The sequence below is a fragment of the Tenrec ecaudatus genome, chromosome 16 (assembly GCF_050624435.1).
Source record: "Tenrec ecaudatus isolate mTenEca1 chromosome 16, mTenEca1.hap1, whole genome shotgun sequence".
In the NCBI taxonomy this organism is placed as follows: domain Eukaryota; kingdom Metazoa; phylum Chordata; class Mammalia; order Afrosoricida; family Tenrecidae; genus Tenrec; species Tenrec ecaudatus.
This window is the reverse complement of record NC_134545.1, coordinates 11,751,047-11,769,183: the sequence shown is the minus strand read 5'-3', so window position 1 is coordinate 11,769,183 and position 18,137 is coordinate 11,751,047. Positions and strand designations below refer to the sequence as shown.

Here is an 18,137-nt window from a genome sequence, read left to right as displayed (position 1 = left end):
TGCGCTCATGCAACAGCCTGGCCATGGCAGTGAGGTGATGCCCAGTGCTGAGTGGCCCTCGGGCCCAGCAGTAGAGCAGAGGGTACTGAACTAGAACCAGGAGATCACACGAATACAAGGGGGTGTCTCCAAAATATCCACAGGCACGTGGCAATGAAAGCATCCTGGAAATTTCTCACGAACATTTCGGGTTATGATTCCCAAAGTCATCAGTTCGAAACCACCAGCAGCTCCGGTGAGAGAAACACGGGGCTTTCTACTCCCATTAGGAGTTACCGTCTCAGAAACCAGGTGTGTGTGTGGGGGGGTGGTGGTGTTTGCTGGTGGTGGTTCTGCCTTGTCCAGCAGGGTGGCTATGAGCTACATTGACTCGATGGCCGTGTGTTTCCTGTTTTGTGTTTACTGAGCACCTTCTATGTGTCAGGCACTGTTAGTTACCGGGGGGCGGGGGGGGGGGGAGGAGACAGGCAGGGAGGGCCCTTGGCCTCCTGCAGAGTCCGTGTGAAAGAAGCGGAGACAGTGACACGCACACACGTGAATGAACACTATAATCTGAGGTTGTGAGAAGACTGTACACAGCGGGGGGACGGGGTTGGGGGAGGTGTTTGATGGTGGCAGAGCAGGGGCACGAAAGGCCAGTGCTCCGTGACTGTGGGATGGCTCCCAACAGGCCCTGGGGTAGGGGTCTGCTCAGCAAGCTCAAAGGGGCGGCGAGGAGACCAGTGTGGGAGGTGTAGGAGAGAGGGGCCCCAGGGGGTGAAGTCAGAAAGGAGTCGGGGTCCAAATGCCAGCAGCCAGAGGGGTTCAGTCTGGTGAGGAAATGTAAGAGATACACAGTGGAAGCAAGGAAGACTCTGTTCCACCAGTGGGTGGATGGTGGGCCGAGCCCTGGTGGCTCAGTGGGTTTATTTTTGGGCTTCAGACCATGAGGCTGGTGGTTCAAACCCACCAACTGCTCCACAGGAGAAATAAGAGGCTGTCTGCTCCCATAAAGGTTTAGCTTCGGAAACCATAAAGGGCAGTTCCATTTTTTCCTCTACGGTCGCTATGGGTTGGAGCTAAGGCCATGGTAGTGGGTTTGGGTTAAGTGCAGGATGGAAATCTGAAAGCCCAAGAGAACTCTGAAAGTCCAAGACTCATGTTCTATGACCACTTACTGTCTGCTAAACCACCACCCATTTCACAGATGAGAACACAGAGGCACAGGGAGGCCAGCCAAGTTGCCCAAGAGGCCGAGAGCTAATGAGCTGGAGCTGGGTGTCAAAGGCAGGCAGGTAAGCTGGCTCCCGAGCCATCTCCCTTGACCTCTTGGCCAGCCTGCCTCATGCCAGCTGTGATTAACCCCCCCCCCCCCACTCACCACTCACCACTCATTCAGCACATGCTGACTGAGGATCTACAGGCAGACCTGGGAGAGAACACGGGTCTGGCTCCAGACCATTGCGATAAATAAACCTAGATGGGTTCCTCAGAGCCTAGAAAAGCTATGTTTACGATACTGCGGTCCAGGAAGCACGCGATGACAGCATGAACGTGCTGGGAATGCCGAGAGGATGACCAGAAGGGGACATCGAGACACGGGGTGAACACCACCTGTTGGGAAAACTGGTGCAGACAGGCTTGCTTCACCAAGGATGGCCACAAAGCTTTTGTTGGAGAAACAAGAAAAAGCATGATCCGGGGAACATCACACACCCAGGGATGCCTGCTCGCTGTGCCAGGCAAGACAGCAGGGGCCAGGGCGATGGTGACAGCCAGATAGAGAGGTGTGTGCTCTCTGTCCCCAGGGGGTTCCACGTGGCCCTGCACCCACCAGACTGGGATCCTCCTGCATTCTGCCTCACCTACCTGTGTCACCAGCCTACGCTACGCTATGCTGAGTCTGAAGAGGGCCCTGGTTTGCACTGGTCTTGTGGACTCGAGTTGGACTGGGCTGAGATGCCTTCTCTGGATGTAAGATGACTTGCTGATTGAAAGCTCTTTCTTATACGTATTTGAGTGTCGCTGGATTTGTTTCTCTACACATCTGGGCTAGGGGTCTGTCTGCTCAGCAAGTTCAAGGAGCGAGGAAGCCAGCATGGCAGGGGTGTAGGAGAGAAGGCCTCCAGGCCTAACACATTGAGTAAATGTGGTTAGAGGTCCAACCCTGACATACCTTTCCAGATTTGGAACCCGATTTTGTTCCAGCCAAACAACTGGCTCTTGAAGTCCAACTTGAACTTGAACTTGCATTGTAAGCATCAGAGTTCCCCGCCCTTGGACCGTCTCCACCAGTCTCTTTGCACAGATGTAGTCTATTTCACCTGGTGAGGTCCCCAAGCAGAGCTGACATGTCTGTTGTTACAAAAGGATATTTCCATGGAATAAACCTTTGATCTTGCCAAATTGTACCAAGGAATCTCAGGGGCCCTTGATATCACCACGGCCACATTTTCCAACCAGGATCCTTCTTTGTTTCCACATCTGTGTTGCAAACATCAGTCATTATCCAGGTGTCCTGAGTTCACGCTTCCCTGGCAGGGTTGCATGTCAGAATAGACTTCGCAATGCTCTTCTGCTAGTGCATGTGATGCCTTTCCTCTTTCCCCTGTCCTTCCCGGCCCAGGAGCCCACACGACGATCCCATTCCGAATGGCCCCTCCCTGTCCCTTCCAGCTCAGGAATGCCTCAGAGAGCAATCAGCAGGCATTCCGTCGTCTCACTTTGAACAGCATTTGAGCTGTTCTTCTGACAGGTTTCTGTGTTCGACAGGGCTGACTCTATGAGGGCGCTTCCAAAAGCTCAGGGATGAATTCCCATGATCTTTCGCTCCCATGTTGCCATCCTTTGCTTGACAGGCTCTGGTGTTGTTATTGGGCCCTGGTGGTGTAGCGGATCACGGGCTGAGCTGCTAACTGCCAGGTCAGCACTCGTTTGCTCTGTGAACCAGAGATGAGGCTTCCTTCTCCCGGCAAAGAGTTCAGGTCTCCGAGCCCACCGGGCAGTGCCACCCTGTCCTATAGTGCTGCCATCAGCGGGCAGCGACGCGGTGGCAGTGAGCTGTATTATCATCACTGCCATTGTGAAGACACCATCCAGGACTAGTACCACCATGGCTACAGGTATCACACTCTACGACCACCATGCTTGGCAGCACCAGAAAGACCCCGATCCATCTTCCCGTCATTCTCCAAAGGCCCCAATTGTACCTTCTATCCGGGTGAACTCAGAGCTACTTGATGCAAGTCTCCCATAGGAAGCCACCCTTAGCTAACCCCGCTGCCTTCAGCGGGCCTGTGCCATCAGCAGGCAGGTGGCAACAGAGGGCACATCTTGGCAGGCGTATTTCTGGATGGTGCCAACACCATGCTTTATGGAAGAAATAAAATCTATCCTGCTGGTGGTGGAGCTCCAGTGGAGGAGGGGCCACATGCTACGGTCTGCAGTTTACGGTTCAAAACCACCTAAGGGGACAGATGGGACTTTCTACTCCTTTAAACTGTTACAGGCTCAGAAACTCATGGGGGCATTTCTGTCAGTCCTACAGGGCCGCTGTGAGCTGGCACTGGCTTGATGGCAGTGAGGCTTTTTGATTTTTTTTGTGTGTGTGGAAGGTCAGCAGTTCAAAACCACCAGCTGCTCGAAGGGAGAAAGAGACTTTCTACTCCCATAAAGAATGATAGTCTCGGAAACCCACAGGCGCGCAGTTCTACTCTGTCCTCTAGGGTCATGATGAGTCAACATTGAATTGGGGGTGATGAGTTTGGTTTGAGTGTGGAGGGCCCCCCAGGCACACCACCACCCCTCTAGAACCTCTCCAACACTCATGTGGACACCAGAATGCGGGCTTCAGGGAAGACCCTGGACAAGGTGCTGGCACCAGGTTGGGCTCAGGACCTGGGGGGAGGATGGTGAGTAGACGGGTGCAGAGCATGGCATGCAAGAAGGTGTGGGGTTTGGGGTGTGGCTGGTGAGTGGGGGGGGCATAGAAACCTCTGGGGAGCCGAGGGAGTGAGCAAGCATGCCTAATGAGGAGGCCATCTGTTGAGGTCCCAGATGTGCTCGGGGAAGACATTAGGAGCTGAGGAATTAGCTGCCGGGGTTGAGCTGGGGGCCTCCCTGCGCCATGGCTTTGGGGGACTGAATTCCTGCAACCAGACATTATCAGGTCTCTGGCAGGGCTGCTGTTCTTGTGGCTTAGATGTTTTGATTAGCCCACAGTAATGCTAGATGACTCAGGGTGTGGAGGAGAGGGGGTTTGGCAGGGGAGTTGAATACAGCCATCAGGGCCCCCGTGGGCAGAATGCAAGTGATTTATCTGAGTGGGGACCACAGGGCTGGTACTCAAAATGCAGGCTGGTGGCATTTGTGAGGGTCATGTGTGGGCTCTGCGCTCCGGCTACCTGTGTGTCTAAGTTGGAACCATGAAAACTTCTTGGGTGGCAGCAAAGAGTGGTTGGTTAGCCTGGACTCTCAGGGATGCCCATGCCTTAATCTGAACAGCAGGCCCTCAGCTTGTGGCCACGTCAATGCTTCACCCATTCCTCTTTGCCTTTCGAGGTCCTGGGGACATGCGAAGGGGCGGCCTGCCTTCTTTGTGTCCTTCAATAAACAGATATTGAGTTCGCTGGGTGGAACAAAAGGTGACCAGGTTCAGCGGCGAGCCGCAACCCTGGGAGGTTCCAGTCCTCCAAGGTGCGCTCAGTGTAAAGGCCTGGCAACGCACTTCCAGAAAACCAGCCAGTGGAAACTCCGGGGAGTGCAGCTCTCCTCTGCCATGCGTCAGCGTTGACGCAATGGTAACTGGCTTTCTGGATCTGCAACATGCCGGGGGCTAGTGTCCCAGGCAAGTCAGGGCCCCGCTCTCAAGTCACTTCCTGGGAAAGCATCTCCCTCTGAGGCCAGGTCAGCAAGCAGGAAAGCGTAATTGGAAGCCGGCCGTCACGCGCGTGTATTTATATAGTGTGCGTGGCTGCTTGTTCACGCCAGCAGCTCAGCCGGGTGGTTGTGATGGAGATGGAGGCAGTATGGTCCTCAGGACTGAAAATATTTACTATCTGGCCCTTGGCAGGGAAAACAAACAAAGAAAGGATTGGCATCCCAAGTCTCAGGCATCTGCTCCAGCATTCTACCAGAAATCTCTCCTGATTGTTCCTTAATAACACAGCGTCCACCTGTTATTCTCTGGCCTCTGTGCCCCCTTACCACTTTTCTTCCTACCACTAAGCACTGCCTGCGTTACTCTGTGTGTGTGTGTGTGTGCAGGTGTATTGATCTATGTGACTGTGAGTTTTGTGCCAACATGGCACTTAGAAGGAGATGGGGTGGAGTTGAGCCTGCCAATCAGGTTGTAGCTTGATGACCTCCTTTGGAGATGCCACCAAGATAAATGGCTCTCTGGAGGCAGGGTCTCCCCACACCCCTGCCTTCACCTTCCTGCTGGTGAGCCACTGAGCCCTACAAGAACCCCACGATGCTTCCACAGCCATTGGATCTACAAGACTTTTCACCCACCATCCTGTGCTCTTCCCACATTCTGCATCTAGCTGCATGAGTCTCAAGAGGGATTCATGGACTAGTATCGGACTTGCTTTGGAATGGGCTGGGATGTTGTCTTGATAAACAATTACTTCTTGATATAAAGCTCTCTCTTACACATAGATGAGCGTCGCTGAATTTGTCTCTCTCGTCAACCTGGCCTAACACACTCTCTCATAGAGATTTACTGCACTGGGCAAATCTAAGTGCGGCTGATCCAAGCTATGGAATTTTCAATCACCTCCTGTGCCTGTGAAAACGGGACAGTGGCTAAGGAAGACCCAAGAAGAATGGCTGTCTTTCAAGGATGGCAACGGTGGAGGATACGGACAGTGCCACAGACTGCCGGAAGAACAGACACCTCTGTCTTGCAAGTCCAGCCAGAATGCCCCTGAGATGGGAGGACGGCGAGCTTCCCTCTCGCGCCCTTTGGACATGTTATTACCAGGAGCGGCCAGTCCCTGGAGAAGGAGATCATGCTCGGTCAAGCGGAGGGTCACTGAGCCTCGACGAGATGGATCAGCAGAGTGGCTGCAACTGTGGGCCCAGGCACGGCAACAACTGTGAGGGGTGAAAGGCCAGGTAATGTTTTGTTTCGCTGTTGACTCAGCCTTGCTGTGAGTGGTAGCCCGCTCACCAGCACTCAACAGCGGCATACACATTTAAAGGGCAGCACTGGCAGGCTAGTGGTAGACCGCTTGCATTCCATGTGGGAGACCTGGGTTCAATTCCCCGCCGGTGCACCTCCTATGCAGCCACTACTCCTGTGTCAGGGGCGCTTTGTGTGCTGCTCTGACGCTCAGCAGGCATCAGTGCATTTCCTGGCTATGGCGGGCGAGGAAGAATGGCCTGGAGATCTACTTCCAAGCATCAGCCAGTGGAAGTCCTCCTAAGGATCACAAGGGTCCAGCCTGGACAACCTTGGGTTGGGCTCTGCATGGGGTCACCACGCATTGGAACCAACTTGATGTCAACTGATATCAGAAACATTTAGGTACAGGTAGAGCTTTCCGCCTACCCGTCCTTCACTTGGCTCTGCCCGGCTCCCAGAACAGTGCTCAGCACCCAGCACATGTTCGCTAGAGGTTGCTCTTTTTAGGAACTGTCGAGTTGGTTCTGACCCACAGCAGCCCTCCTATGCGCGTGCCTGGTCCTGCCCCATCCTCACCACCATTGCTCCGTTTGAGGCCATTGCTGCAGCTCCGGTGCTATGCATCTCACCAAGAGTCTCCCTTTCTGTGGACCCTCTATTTTACCAAGCACAACAGAGACGAGAGGCTTACATGAGTGCCAAGGCCAGGGAGGCCCTTAGGTGGTAAAGTTTGATCTTGTGGTAGCGCAGAAGGGAGAGGGCCTGCGCTGGGCACCAGGGGCCACCGAGAAGCATTGTGTAAGGAAGCCCCTGGCTGCCAGGGCCAGCAGCACGGGAGGGAGGAGGCAGAGACCCAGGAGGACGTTTTGGGTAGAATGGGGGGTGGGGGGATGCAGGAGAGCAGGGTACCTCCAGACATTTAATGGGGGAGCTGGGTTTGCCACTGCACAGAGCTAGAGCTGAGTACCTTGTTGCTGAGGTTTACAGGGGAGTGGCATGCCTGTGGGGCATTTATCGGCAGCTCCAAGAGAGGATTGTGATTGTGTGAGCAGGTCAGAAGCCAACGGGTTGTGTGGCTGAGAGGCCAAAGGCCAGAGCGCAAGTCTGCTAGCAGGCATGGCTAGGAAGAGGATATCCTGCCCACCTAACTGAACCTTGAGCCTTTGTACATGAATTCTCAAGCCCAGCTGAAAAGCAAAGCTTCCGTGAAAGGACAAGGACCTCAGAGGACCCTTTCCTGGCTGTGTGTTCAAGAAGTCGTGAATGACTCTGCAGTGGACTAGGAACCGAATGGTGGGTGGATCGAACTCACCCACAGACTTTTAGAGGAGACAGGCCTGACGATCTGCTTCTGAAAGGTCACAGCCAGGTCATGGCAATGGTGCTGCTCCATCTCCCAGACTCAGGGTCCCCATGGGTCAGCGTGGACTCCAGGGCTGCCACCACCACCACCAAGGTCACGTCTAGCATTGCTTCTGATGTGAACTGCCTGAAACGGGTCTTCCATCCTTTCTCTTCCCTGATTACACAGTCCCCGCTCCATGGCCTTCTGTGGGTCAGACGTGGGGCTGCTAACCACAAGGTCAGGGGTTTGAATCTACCTGTTGCTCTGAGCGAGAAAGAGGAGGTTGTCTGCTCCCATAAAGATTGATAATTCTTGGAAATCTCCACGGTGGCATGATGAATTGGAATCGGCTGTCGTTACTGTTGTTCGACGCCATCGGATTGGTTCCAGGTCACAGCGGAGACTGTGGTGCCTGCCAAGGGTAACTAACATGCCAACACGGCAAGCAGGGACCTTCCCTGATGTTCTACCTTCGCGGCATCGAATAGCTGTCTGTTTTACGTCCACATCAAGACGGCTCCTTTGCCTCTTGCTGTTGCTCTCACCAGCGCTAGGGGAGCCGGGATGTACTTCGCGGAGGGTTTTTTGAAGGAAAATTAAACAATGCAAAGGCTATCACCTTCCAGAGATGCACGATGGACGTGGTGGGATGCTGCCATCGTGTGATTTGAAGCATGCGCCGTGACACGGTCGTTTCACAACGAAAGTTCCGTGTAGTGCGGGCGAAAGCCAATAAGAGAGGTGTTCTCTATGAAATGTCCAGCTGCATGTGGTGGATGATGATGTGTGAGCTGTCCCACTCTGTGCCATCGGGGCCGTGTCCATTCCCGAGACGCACTCAGTCTGCAGGGTGAGCAAATCACCCAACTTGGTCTACACGGAGAAGAACGTGGCAGCAAGATGGAGGGAAGGCTCACCAATGACCTGTGCGATGGGGCATTCACCCCTGTGCTCAAGCAGTCACTGTCAATGACCAAGTGACTATGGAAGTTATAACTGTATCAAAATAATACTAACAATTTGGATATTTTATTTTTGGCTGCTCAGGTAACCAAGCAAATGTGGTTTCCCCCCTCTTTTTTTTTTCTTTCTGGGGACAGTTGTAAAATATTGGGATACACAAAAAGTTGTTTTATTCTTGCAGCCTTGATATTTCAGGGTAGATTGTAAAATATGAAATTTGTGTGAGATTTCAAAGATTAAGATTATGTTGATAACATTATTTACAGATGTGAAAGATATGGCTATCACAAGTCTGTCACAATGGGGAAAACCATGAAATAACTAATTTGGAATAAATATTTGCATCAGTAAATCAACAACAACAACGAAGACCCGTGCGATGGAGGTGACACCACCTTGCTTCCTGAAAAGCTCAGGGGCATGCAGTACTTACTGACGAAGGTCAAAGGGTGTCCCTTTCAGTACAGATGCCAATTCGATGTAAAGAAAACAGAAACACAATCCTCACCATCGGACCAGCAGACCACACGATAAACAGAGAAGGAACCAATGTCAATGACTTCACGCTGTTTGCATCCACAACCATTGCCATGGAAGCGGTGTCAATGAATCAAAGGATGCACTGCACCAGGGGGGTGGGTGGGGGGTGGTGGTGGGGAGTCTGCTGTGCAGAAGACCCCCTTAGGGTGTAAAAGAGCACAGATGTCACTTTGAGGCCTGAGATGGTATTTTCAATCCCTTCAAAGCTTGTGGAAGCCGGGGAATAAATAAGGAGAACCAGGGACAAAGTGATGTCTTTGCATGACAGTGATGGCCAAGAATATCAAATGGATGGTCAGAAAGACAAGGCAATCCGTCTTGGAAGAAGAACAGCCAAATGCCCCTTAGAAGCCAGGATGGCAAGACTCTGTCTCATTTACTGTGGACATGTTATCAGAAGAGACCGGTCTCTGGAACGGTAGAGGGTCAGTGAAAGGGAGATGGACACAGCAGCTGCCACTATGGACTCAAACATAACATTTGTGGGGATGGCACAGGACTGGGCAGCTGAGTTAGCTTATTGTGCCAACCTGGCTGATAAACACATGGGGGGGGGTTATTGAGGGGCGGAGGGATAAATGGTTCGGTGAGCCTCGCCTTTTTAGTTCTCGGGTCTCTTGCTTTCTGATGGTCGGACCAGGATGAAGCTGCCTTAGCCAGTTCCCTGCTTTAGCTGGCAAGGCTCACTTCCTGCAAGACATCCCTGAGGAGAAGCCACATGGACCTACCCCGATGCAGCCCTGGGTGCTGGAGCACCCGTGTGGAGACCCCTGCCAGCACTGAGATGCTTACACGTTCACTTACTCAGCTTTCCTCCCGCCATCGGCATCATTGCGTCTGTTTTGTGAGACAGAGGAGGACTTTGTGGATTGGTGTTGAACATATGGGTTCATAGGTTAATGTTGGACTTGTGGGCTTGGGCAGCACTGGGTTGGGATGTTTTTCTTGATGTGCATTTAACCTTCATATAAAACTCTCTCTTATACATGAGTTTCTGTGGGTTTGTTTCTCTAAAGTGCCCAGACTGACACAGCAGCGTTGGGATCTGCTGTACAATGGGAGTCGGAGCCAAACGCAGTGGGTACCTAACAACCACAGGCTATGCCGGGCAACACAATCTCTTTTCTGTACAAGAGGCAAAATGTGCCCACGCTGCATCTGGGCAGCTGCTGAGTGCTCTATGCCCCGCTGCGATTGGGATTTCAGAACTCTATTATAACGGTATGGGACCACAGACGTACATACCGTCAGGCGGTACCGAAAAGGATGTTGCATGGTGCGTGATTGTACTCCCTATTGAAAACAAACAGTTACCAAAATACGTGGAAATTCCAGCTAGGCTGAACCCAAACACTAGTCGATTCAGGGCCCTTCCTGGCTCTGACCCCTGAGGGCTGCAGGACTTGGAAGGCTTGGCTTATGACTAAGTGACCTATGAAGACCTGGGGGCCACAGAGCTGGCAATGACTCAGGCAGAGGGAAGTGAATGCCGCCACTTGGCCTGGACGACAGAGATGCCTGGGCTCGGCAGAGATTCCTAGAGGATGTCTGTCTGGGGGGACCTTTGCTCCCTCTTTTCGGGTGCCTGGGGAGCATGTGTAACCCCAGGCAGGGGAGGGGGAGGCTGAGGATGCTTTGGGGAAAACCCCGCCTGGGTGTCTCACTGGGTCGTGAGCTGGGTCAGGAGAAAGCTGGCCCCACCAACTTGCTGGGGCCAAAAATGAGTTTAATAGCAGCTTATGGCTAGAGATTTGGGGTACCTTCTCACACAGAGAAGTTAATCTCGAAGGCTTAGAGCCAGGGAGGCTCTGGGAGGGGAGTCATCAGCAGACACCCCGAGATGGCAGCCAGAATGGAACCCAGGGAGGCTGCTCAGACCACCCCAGTGGGCCCTGTGGATGGAACCCCAAGTCTTGCAGCATGACCATTGTCGTGGGGTGTGGGGGTGGGGGTGGTATCTGCAGCTTCTCTTGGGGGTTGAGTTTCCAGGAGTGGAAGCAAAAAACTGGTAGGATGTCGGCCACACTGTGATGCGCTCGAAGGCCATGGCTGTGTGCAGGGGAATTTCATTTTAGGTCACAGTCCAAGAATGCCTCTCTGGGACCTGATCTGGGTTCGGTTAATGGGACACACACTGCCCAGCCGAATGCTCACAGTGAGATGGCTTTTCCAGGTGAGGAATGGAGGCTCCAAGATGTGCAGCCACCCGATCCAGTTGTCATTGAGTTCTGGGTCACGGCGCCCCCATCTGTGTCCCAGCAGAATGGTAGCTCTGTAGGGTTGGTGAGGATGCAGGGTGGCCAGGCCTTTCTTCTGAGGGGCATCTGGTGGAGTGGGCTCGAATCTCTAACAAGGGCTGGGGAATGTCCAGCCTGCAAGGCGCTGAAGGCCCATGGAGGCCTGGCTTACATCATGCTTCTCACCAGAGAGAAGCAATTCTGGCCATCAGGCGAGGGCTGAGTTCATTGGGTGCTGGACCAAACACAGCAGGCTGATTGTTAAGTGGATCATTTCGGATGGCCCCTCGAATGATGTCATAAATATCCAAGCGTCCCTTGGCAGAAAAAACAAAAACAACCGTCCCCCCCTCCCCCAAGTCCTGCTAGAGCCTTTTGGTCAGCAGCTGATTGTATGAAGTTTGCCCCACCCAGAGGAGTTGAGAAGCAGGGTGCCTGACACCCCATTGCTAAGTATAAATAGACAACAGAGCTCAGTCTGGGATCCAGTCCTCCATGCCCCCCCAAGTCTCCACTCTAGACCCCGCTGCTCCTTTCCAGGTGCTCCTGAACGTGACTGGGGACACATGGAGCCGAGGGTTGACAGCGAGGTTATAAAGGGAACGAGATGTGGAGGGACCCTTTTCCTTTCCTGGCCACAGGCTCTCATCTGTATGATGGGGACAGTGCACAGGGTCACTATGTGCTTTCCGTCGGCACGATAACAATTAGCCGGTGGTAACAACTGTCCTAGTGAGCATGTCGTGAACATTCAGCTCTGTGCCAGGTCCTGTAAAGTTCCGAATGGGATCTGGGACTGCACAGCCTGGGTTCACATCCCCCCTCCACCCCTGACTGGTCACGTGACTGTCACCAAACTACTAAACCCTCTATAGGTCAGCCTGCTCATCGTAAAAATGGGGGCAGCAATGACACTTCACTGGATGTGGCTGGGGATTGAATGGGATTGAGGATCTATGGCAGGGTTGGGGATTATTATTATTTTTTTTTGGCCAAGGACCATTATAACATCATTCACGGGCCATACTGGTCAAATATTTACTGGGCTCACCCCTGATGTGTTGGCCGGAATGTCTCCTCTTTGATTTAGTTGGGACTGATGATTTCTGGGGTCCTGTACGGCCCGAGAGCCAGACATTCCCACCCCTGGTCTAGAGTGCTGGGCACAGTGCTTGCATTGCTCAGTACCAGCTGTGAGTGCTGATATTTACATGAGCTGGGACAAGTTGAAGGAGCCCTGGTGGCACAGTGGTTGAGCACTTGTCCGCTAACCCAAAGGTCAGCAGTTCGAATCCACTAGCAGCACCACAGATCGAAACGTGTGGCCAGTCTGCTTCCATGAAGACCACTGCCTTGGGAGCCCTCTGGGGACCTGCATGTTGTCCTCCAAGGACGTCATGAGTCAGGTTAGACTCAAGGACAACAGGTGTCTGCTTCTGATTATTCCGACAGGTTGGGAATTCTGGGGTGGTGCAAATGGGTTAACTGCTCAGCTCCTGGGGGGTTCGGTGGCGTGAGCCCACTCCGAGGTGCCTCAGAAGAAAGGCCTGGAAATGGGCCTTCAAAGAGTCACAGCCATGAAGACCCCTGAGGGGGGACAGTTCCACTCTGACACAGACAGGGGGTGGCAGGTGGGGGGGGGGTGTTGGAACTGGCTGGGTGGTGACTGCTGTTGTGGGGGATGGAAGGTGCACTCGGATCCATCATCAGCGCCCACGGAAGCAGAAGTCTAACAACAGATTGCCTGGGGGAAATCTGCTGAGATTCTTGAAAGCACTGCATGGCATGGAGGGCCCTTTGAGGACTGAGCTGTGTCTGACCCATGTGCTGGCACCCTCGATCGCTTCCAATGGACGCAGAAGCTGGACGGTGAATAAGGTCGATCAAAGACCCGGGGCCTCGGCATTCCTGTCTGGCAAAGAAGATTCAACACATCCTGGGCTGCCTCCAGAACAAACGGACCCAACTTCGGAGGGAGACAGCCCCAAATGCTCCTTGGAAGAAAGGATGGCGAGACTTCATCTCACACGCTTTGGCTATGGGACGTGTGGTCAGGGAGGGTCAGTCCCTGGTCAGGGAGAAGGGAGGGAGAGTCTCGAGGCGATGGACCGACACGGCGGCTGCCGCAACGGGCTCAAACACAGACAGCTGTGGGGATGGTGCCAGGCTGGGCAGCGTTCCACTTGCCTACACTCATGGGTCCCTTTCAGTTGGAATTGATGTGAGGGTACCCAAGAGGAGCAGCACCAGGGAATGGAGGGTCAGCAGGATGCTCATTGGTTGCCCTGACCAACCTCACCAAGCAGGGAAGACCCGAGCCGGGTCTGAGCCAGGGTTGAGCTCTCAGCCTCAGTGTTGTGTGCAAGGGGACGCAAGTGTGAAAAGGGTCACACCCGTGCGTGATCCACGTGTATCACACCAGCTGCTCTTTTCCTCCCGGCCCAGTTAGCTGTGTGTGACACGTCGGGCTGACTTAGGCGGCTCCTGTGGCTTCCTGGGGCTGCCCCTCGGAGCAAGGCCAGGGCAGGTTTGCCCTCATTCGGTCCTCTGAGGGCCAGGTGGTCTGTGCTTGGGTCAAGAGGGTTCTGGAGCCTCCAGAGATTGTGGCCGAAATGGCCCAGGAGCCTGCCACCCAGCCCCTGCTGCTCCTGATTGGGAGCCTCCCAGAGAGGCTGGGGGGACGCTGACACCTGGAAAGGAGGAAAGCTTCTCACCAGACACTGACATTTTGAAAGCAGCCAGCAAGCTGTGTCCCCGGCGTGAGGAAATGCCAGGTTCCGATGAGGTGATGCAGGTGGGGAGTGGGCTCCGATCATAGAACTGCCATCTACTTGATCCCCTTCCTCGGGGGCGTGGGTGAGGGGAGGAGGCTGCGGGGAACCTCCCCCAGGCCCAGACCTTTCCTCACTTGCTCCCGAGAAAGGGTCCGATCATTCGTTCAGCCCCCAGGCAGGGTGGGCTTCTACCCAGGGCGGGCTGATCATGGCACAGGAAGGCAAACCAGGCAGACGAGGGAAACCGGTGCTCAAGGAAGAGAAGCCGAGAAGGGTGGTTTTGAGTCCCACAGTTTGCAGGGCGGATGCGCAAACGGCGGTCCCTCGTGGCTTTTATCCAGGGCAGCGTTCTCTTGGGTGACGGGCCTCCATCACTGCGGTGAGCTGCCATCGTGGTGGCGACCCCCTCCTTACACAATGGAGGCCATGCCGTCCGTCCTCACGGCTGGCCTTAAAGATTGGAATGATGCACTCCATTCGGTTCTTGCTGGCTGACTTTCGGGTGGACAGCCCCAGGCATCTTCTGTGTTGTCTGAGTCTGGAAGGTGTGCAGAAACGTGCTCGGCGTCACAGCCACGTGCAAGCCTCCGATGGGCAGGTGTGCCTGTGGCTGGGGATTGAACCTGGGTCCCCAACTTGTTGCGGTTGGCATGTGCTATCGAGTCTGCTCTGACTCCACGCACCGCAGAATGGAAGGCCACCCTGTCCTGTGCCGTTCTCACAAGGACTCAGGTTTGAGCCCATTGCTGCGGCCCCTGGGTCAGTCCACCTTGTCAAGGGCCTTCCCCCTTTTTTGACGACCTTCTACTGGACCGAGTGTGATGTCCTTCTCCAGGGACTGGCCTCTCCTGATCACACGTCCCAAGTGCATGAGATGAAGTCCGGTCATCCTGGCCTCTCAGGAGCGTTTGGGCTGTACTTCTTCCCAGACAGATCTGTTGGCTCTTAACTTCATCAGCATCGTCAGACAAAAACCACTGATTTTTCTGCCGTCTCCACCTTGCCAGGTGAGGATTCTACTGTGGAACCAGGCTGCTTCCTGAAGGGCCTTTAGCGTAGTGACTGAACTCAGTGTCTCTGGGGAGATTAGCATGGTCACAGATCTAATTGTGTCCCCTAAAAATATGTCTCGACGTGGCAAGGCAATGAGCTCCAGTGGTTCGGTAATCGTTTTCGATCACGTGATCTGATATGATCAATCAGTTGTTTTAGGGGATTATGGTCGGACCAACCACAACAAACCAGACTCGCTGCCAGAGTCGATTTCGACTCCTGCAGACCCTAAAGGACAAGGCAGAGCTGGCCCTGTGCGTTTCTGAGACTGTAACGCTTCACCGGAGTGGAAAGCCTCGTCTTTCCCCCAGGGAGCAGCTGGTGGTTTCAAACTGCTGCCCGCACCGCACTCCACCAGTGCTCCTTTGGGTTGATGCAACCCCCTCATTCAGGTCACAGCCCGGATCCAATGTAAGGGGAGTTTCTCTATTGTGCGGCCTGCATTGCTTTGATTGTATAAGAGTTAAACGGAGAGAGAGGACTGAGCAGAGGAGGAGTCTATCTCCGGCCAAGAAAGAAGAGCTTGCAGTAGATTGTGCCCCTTGGACTCAGGGTCCCTGTGCTGAGAACCTCCTAGACTCAGAGTAAGATTGATGCCAATGCACACGGGGAGGCATCAACACGGGGAGCTCCGAGGCATGCAAAGCCCACGATGTCACACGGAGACAAGGACCTTCCCCCGGGGTAGACAGAAGCAGAAAGGTTTCCCCTGGAGCCTACACTCAGAATGTGGACTGCTAGCCTCCTTAACGGGGAGAGTAAATTTCTGTTGGTTACAAAGCCGCCCACTCGTGGTATTGCTGCCATAGCAGCAGTAGACAATGAAGACAGGCGCTACGTCAACCTAAGATTCTTGTAACGATGCTTGGCAGGACACAGAGAACAAAACAAAACGCCAGCCCCTGCTGTCCTTTCTACGATCTACATCTACTGTATATCATGCCGCCACCACCCCGCCCTCCCTCTCCGATTTGCCCTTCACACCTCAGGATGGATGTCGTCTCCTCTGGGCAACCTTTCCTGATACCTGCCGATATGTTTATGTGCCCCCCCGCCTGTTTTGTGTCCCTCTCCATCGTAGCACTAATGGCAATACACGAGGCTGCCCTACTCCCCCCCGTGGTTGAGCCCCCAAAACAGGGAGGGTGACCCTGGTTCATCTTTGCTTCCGCCCCAGCACCCTGCATGTGGCAGGGAGAAGGCAAGAGACAGGAGAATGGATCCCTCTGCCTGCCCTCCCAGGCCACACACCACTTGCAAGGCGATGTCAGAGGAGGGTCCCGGGTCATTTGGGAGCCAGGGCCTGGGGTGTCACTGCCATTCACGAGAGGAATGGCCAGGAGGTCCAGATGGAAGTCTCAGCCTTCGGAGACTGGCTGCAGAGAAGGCACCTGGATGGCTGATCCTCCTTGAATTCAGGTGAATGAAAGAACCCAGGAAGATGGGAACCCCTTCTGGGCCAAGGGGACATAGAGCCGGGCATTCCCTCTGGGAGCTAGTCATCTTTCGAGCTGGGAAGTTCTTCCTCACGTCTAGCCTGCACCTGTCCTGCTTCACTCGGGTCCCTTTTCCTTGTGCTAGTCTTTGTGGAGACGTAGCTGCCCCTGCACTTGCGCCCTCTGTTCCTGATGCAGAAAGGCGGGGGTCAGCCAGGCCCACCTTTGTGTCGCCCACAATAGCAGCCTCCCTGTGGACACTCAGAGCATGAATGTGAGTTACAACTGGGAAGAAGGAAGCTGCCTCCTTGGCTGCCGCTCCGCTGCCGGAGTTGCTCCAGAGAGGGGCTGAGAGCAGAGAGCAGGGAGGCCAGGGCCAGCAGATGGCTCTCAGGATACAGAGATGGGCACCAGTTCTCCACCCAGTTCCCTCGGCTTGGAAACCTCTCTGAGTCGCTGGCTAGTGGCTCTAGCTGCGGGGTCACAGGGCTGTTTTCAAAGCTCTGAAGCTGGGCCTCGCTGCCATGGGGTCTTCACCTCTTTCTGGGTCTGATTATGAGAAGCACTTGAGCAGGGACTTTGTCTTCTTCATGGGCCCAAGGCCTCCTCTGTCCCCATTCCTACAGCCTAGACCTCAGGGACAACTACTGACCAAGAACTGCGTACTCTGGGGCCCAGCTCCTGTGGATTAACTGGTAGGTTCAAACTGCTGACCTTTCATTTATCGGCTAGTACTTTACCACTGCGCCGTCCCCTACCCCCCCCCCCTGCCCCCGGGCTCCCCGAGGGCACATGTCGGTAAGGCAAATCAATGAAGTAGGCTGGGTAATTTCCAAACAGAACACTTGCGTTTGCATAGCAGACATGTAAATTTGCATATAAAACATACAAGAATCGTCTTCATTTTCCACCCCCACAAAAATATGATCTTTCTCACCTTTCCTGAGAGACGGTCTCTGTTTTTCCCCTCCATGACAATACGGACACAATACACCTTTCACTTTTGCCCTGATGACTGTAAGAACATCCGCAGCACGGGTGAAGACTACTGAAAATACCATGGACCAGAAAGACACACAAATTTGTCCTGGAAGAAGCATGGCCAGAAAGATGCTGAGAGGCGCAGCTGGTGAGACTAGGTGCCCTGTCCTGTGGACATGTAGCAGAAGAGACCAGTCCCTGGGGAAGGGCATCGTGCTTGGTGAAGGAGAGGGGCAGCGAAACACAGGAAGGCCCTCTAGGAGATGGGTCGTCACCCTGGTTGCCACAATGGGCTCGGACCTAGGAACAAGTGTGAGAATGGGGCAGCACCGGGCACCTGTTGTTGTTGTGCTATACTCAGGGTCTCTCTGAGTCGGAACCGACCCAGCAGCACCTGACGACGACAACCACAACAGTGCTATCAGGTAGGACCCCAGAGGCTGGCCTGAAGGACAGGGAGAAGGGAGGGAGGGGCGGGCATCGTGGCAGACTGCAGAGCCAGACCCTGTCCGACAGGGGGCAGCTGTTAGTCCATGCTGATGGTGCCCACAGAACACAGGCTCAGCGTGGGGAGACCAGTATCATTTTCAAGAGATGCTGTCAACAGGATATTTGTGGAAAAGATGGAAAAACTGGCAGTAAATCCCAAACATAAAATGCCTCTGTAGGCAACACACTGCCGAGCTAAGTGACCGTGTC

At 54.1% G+C, this 18,137-nt stretch overlaps 1 protein-coding gene across 1 annotated transcript in view; it reads right to left on the bottom strand.

The window, feature by feature from the left end:
* NOS1 (nitric oxide synthase 1) overlaps positions 1-18,137 on the bottom strand; it is an 86,811-nt gene that overhangs the window by 56,251 nt on the left and 12,423 nt on the right. The gene's annotated exons all lie outside the window — the stretch shown is intronic.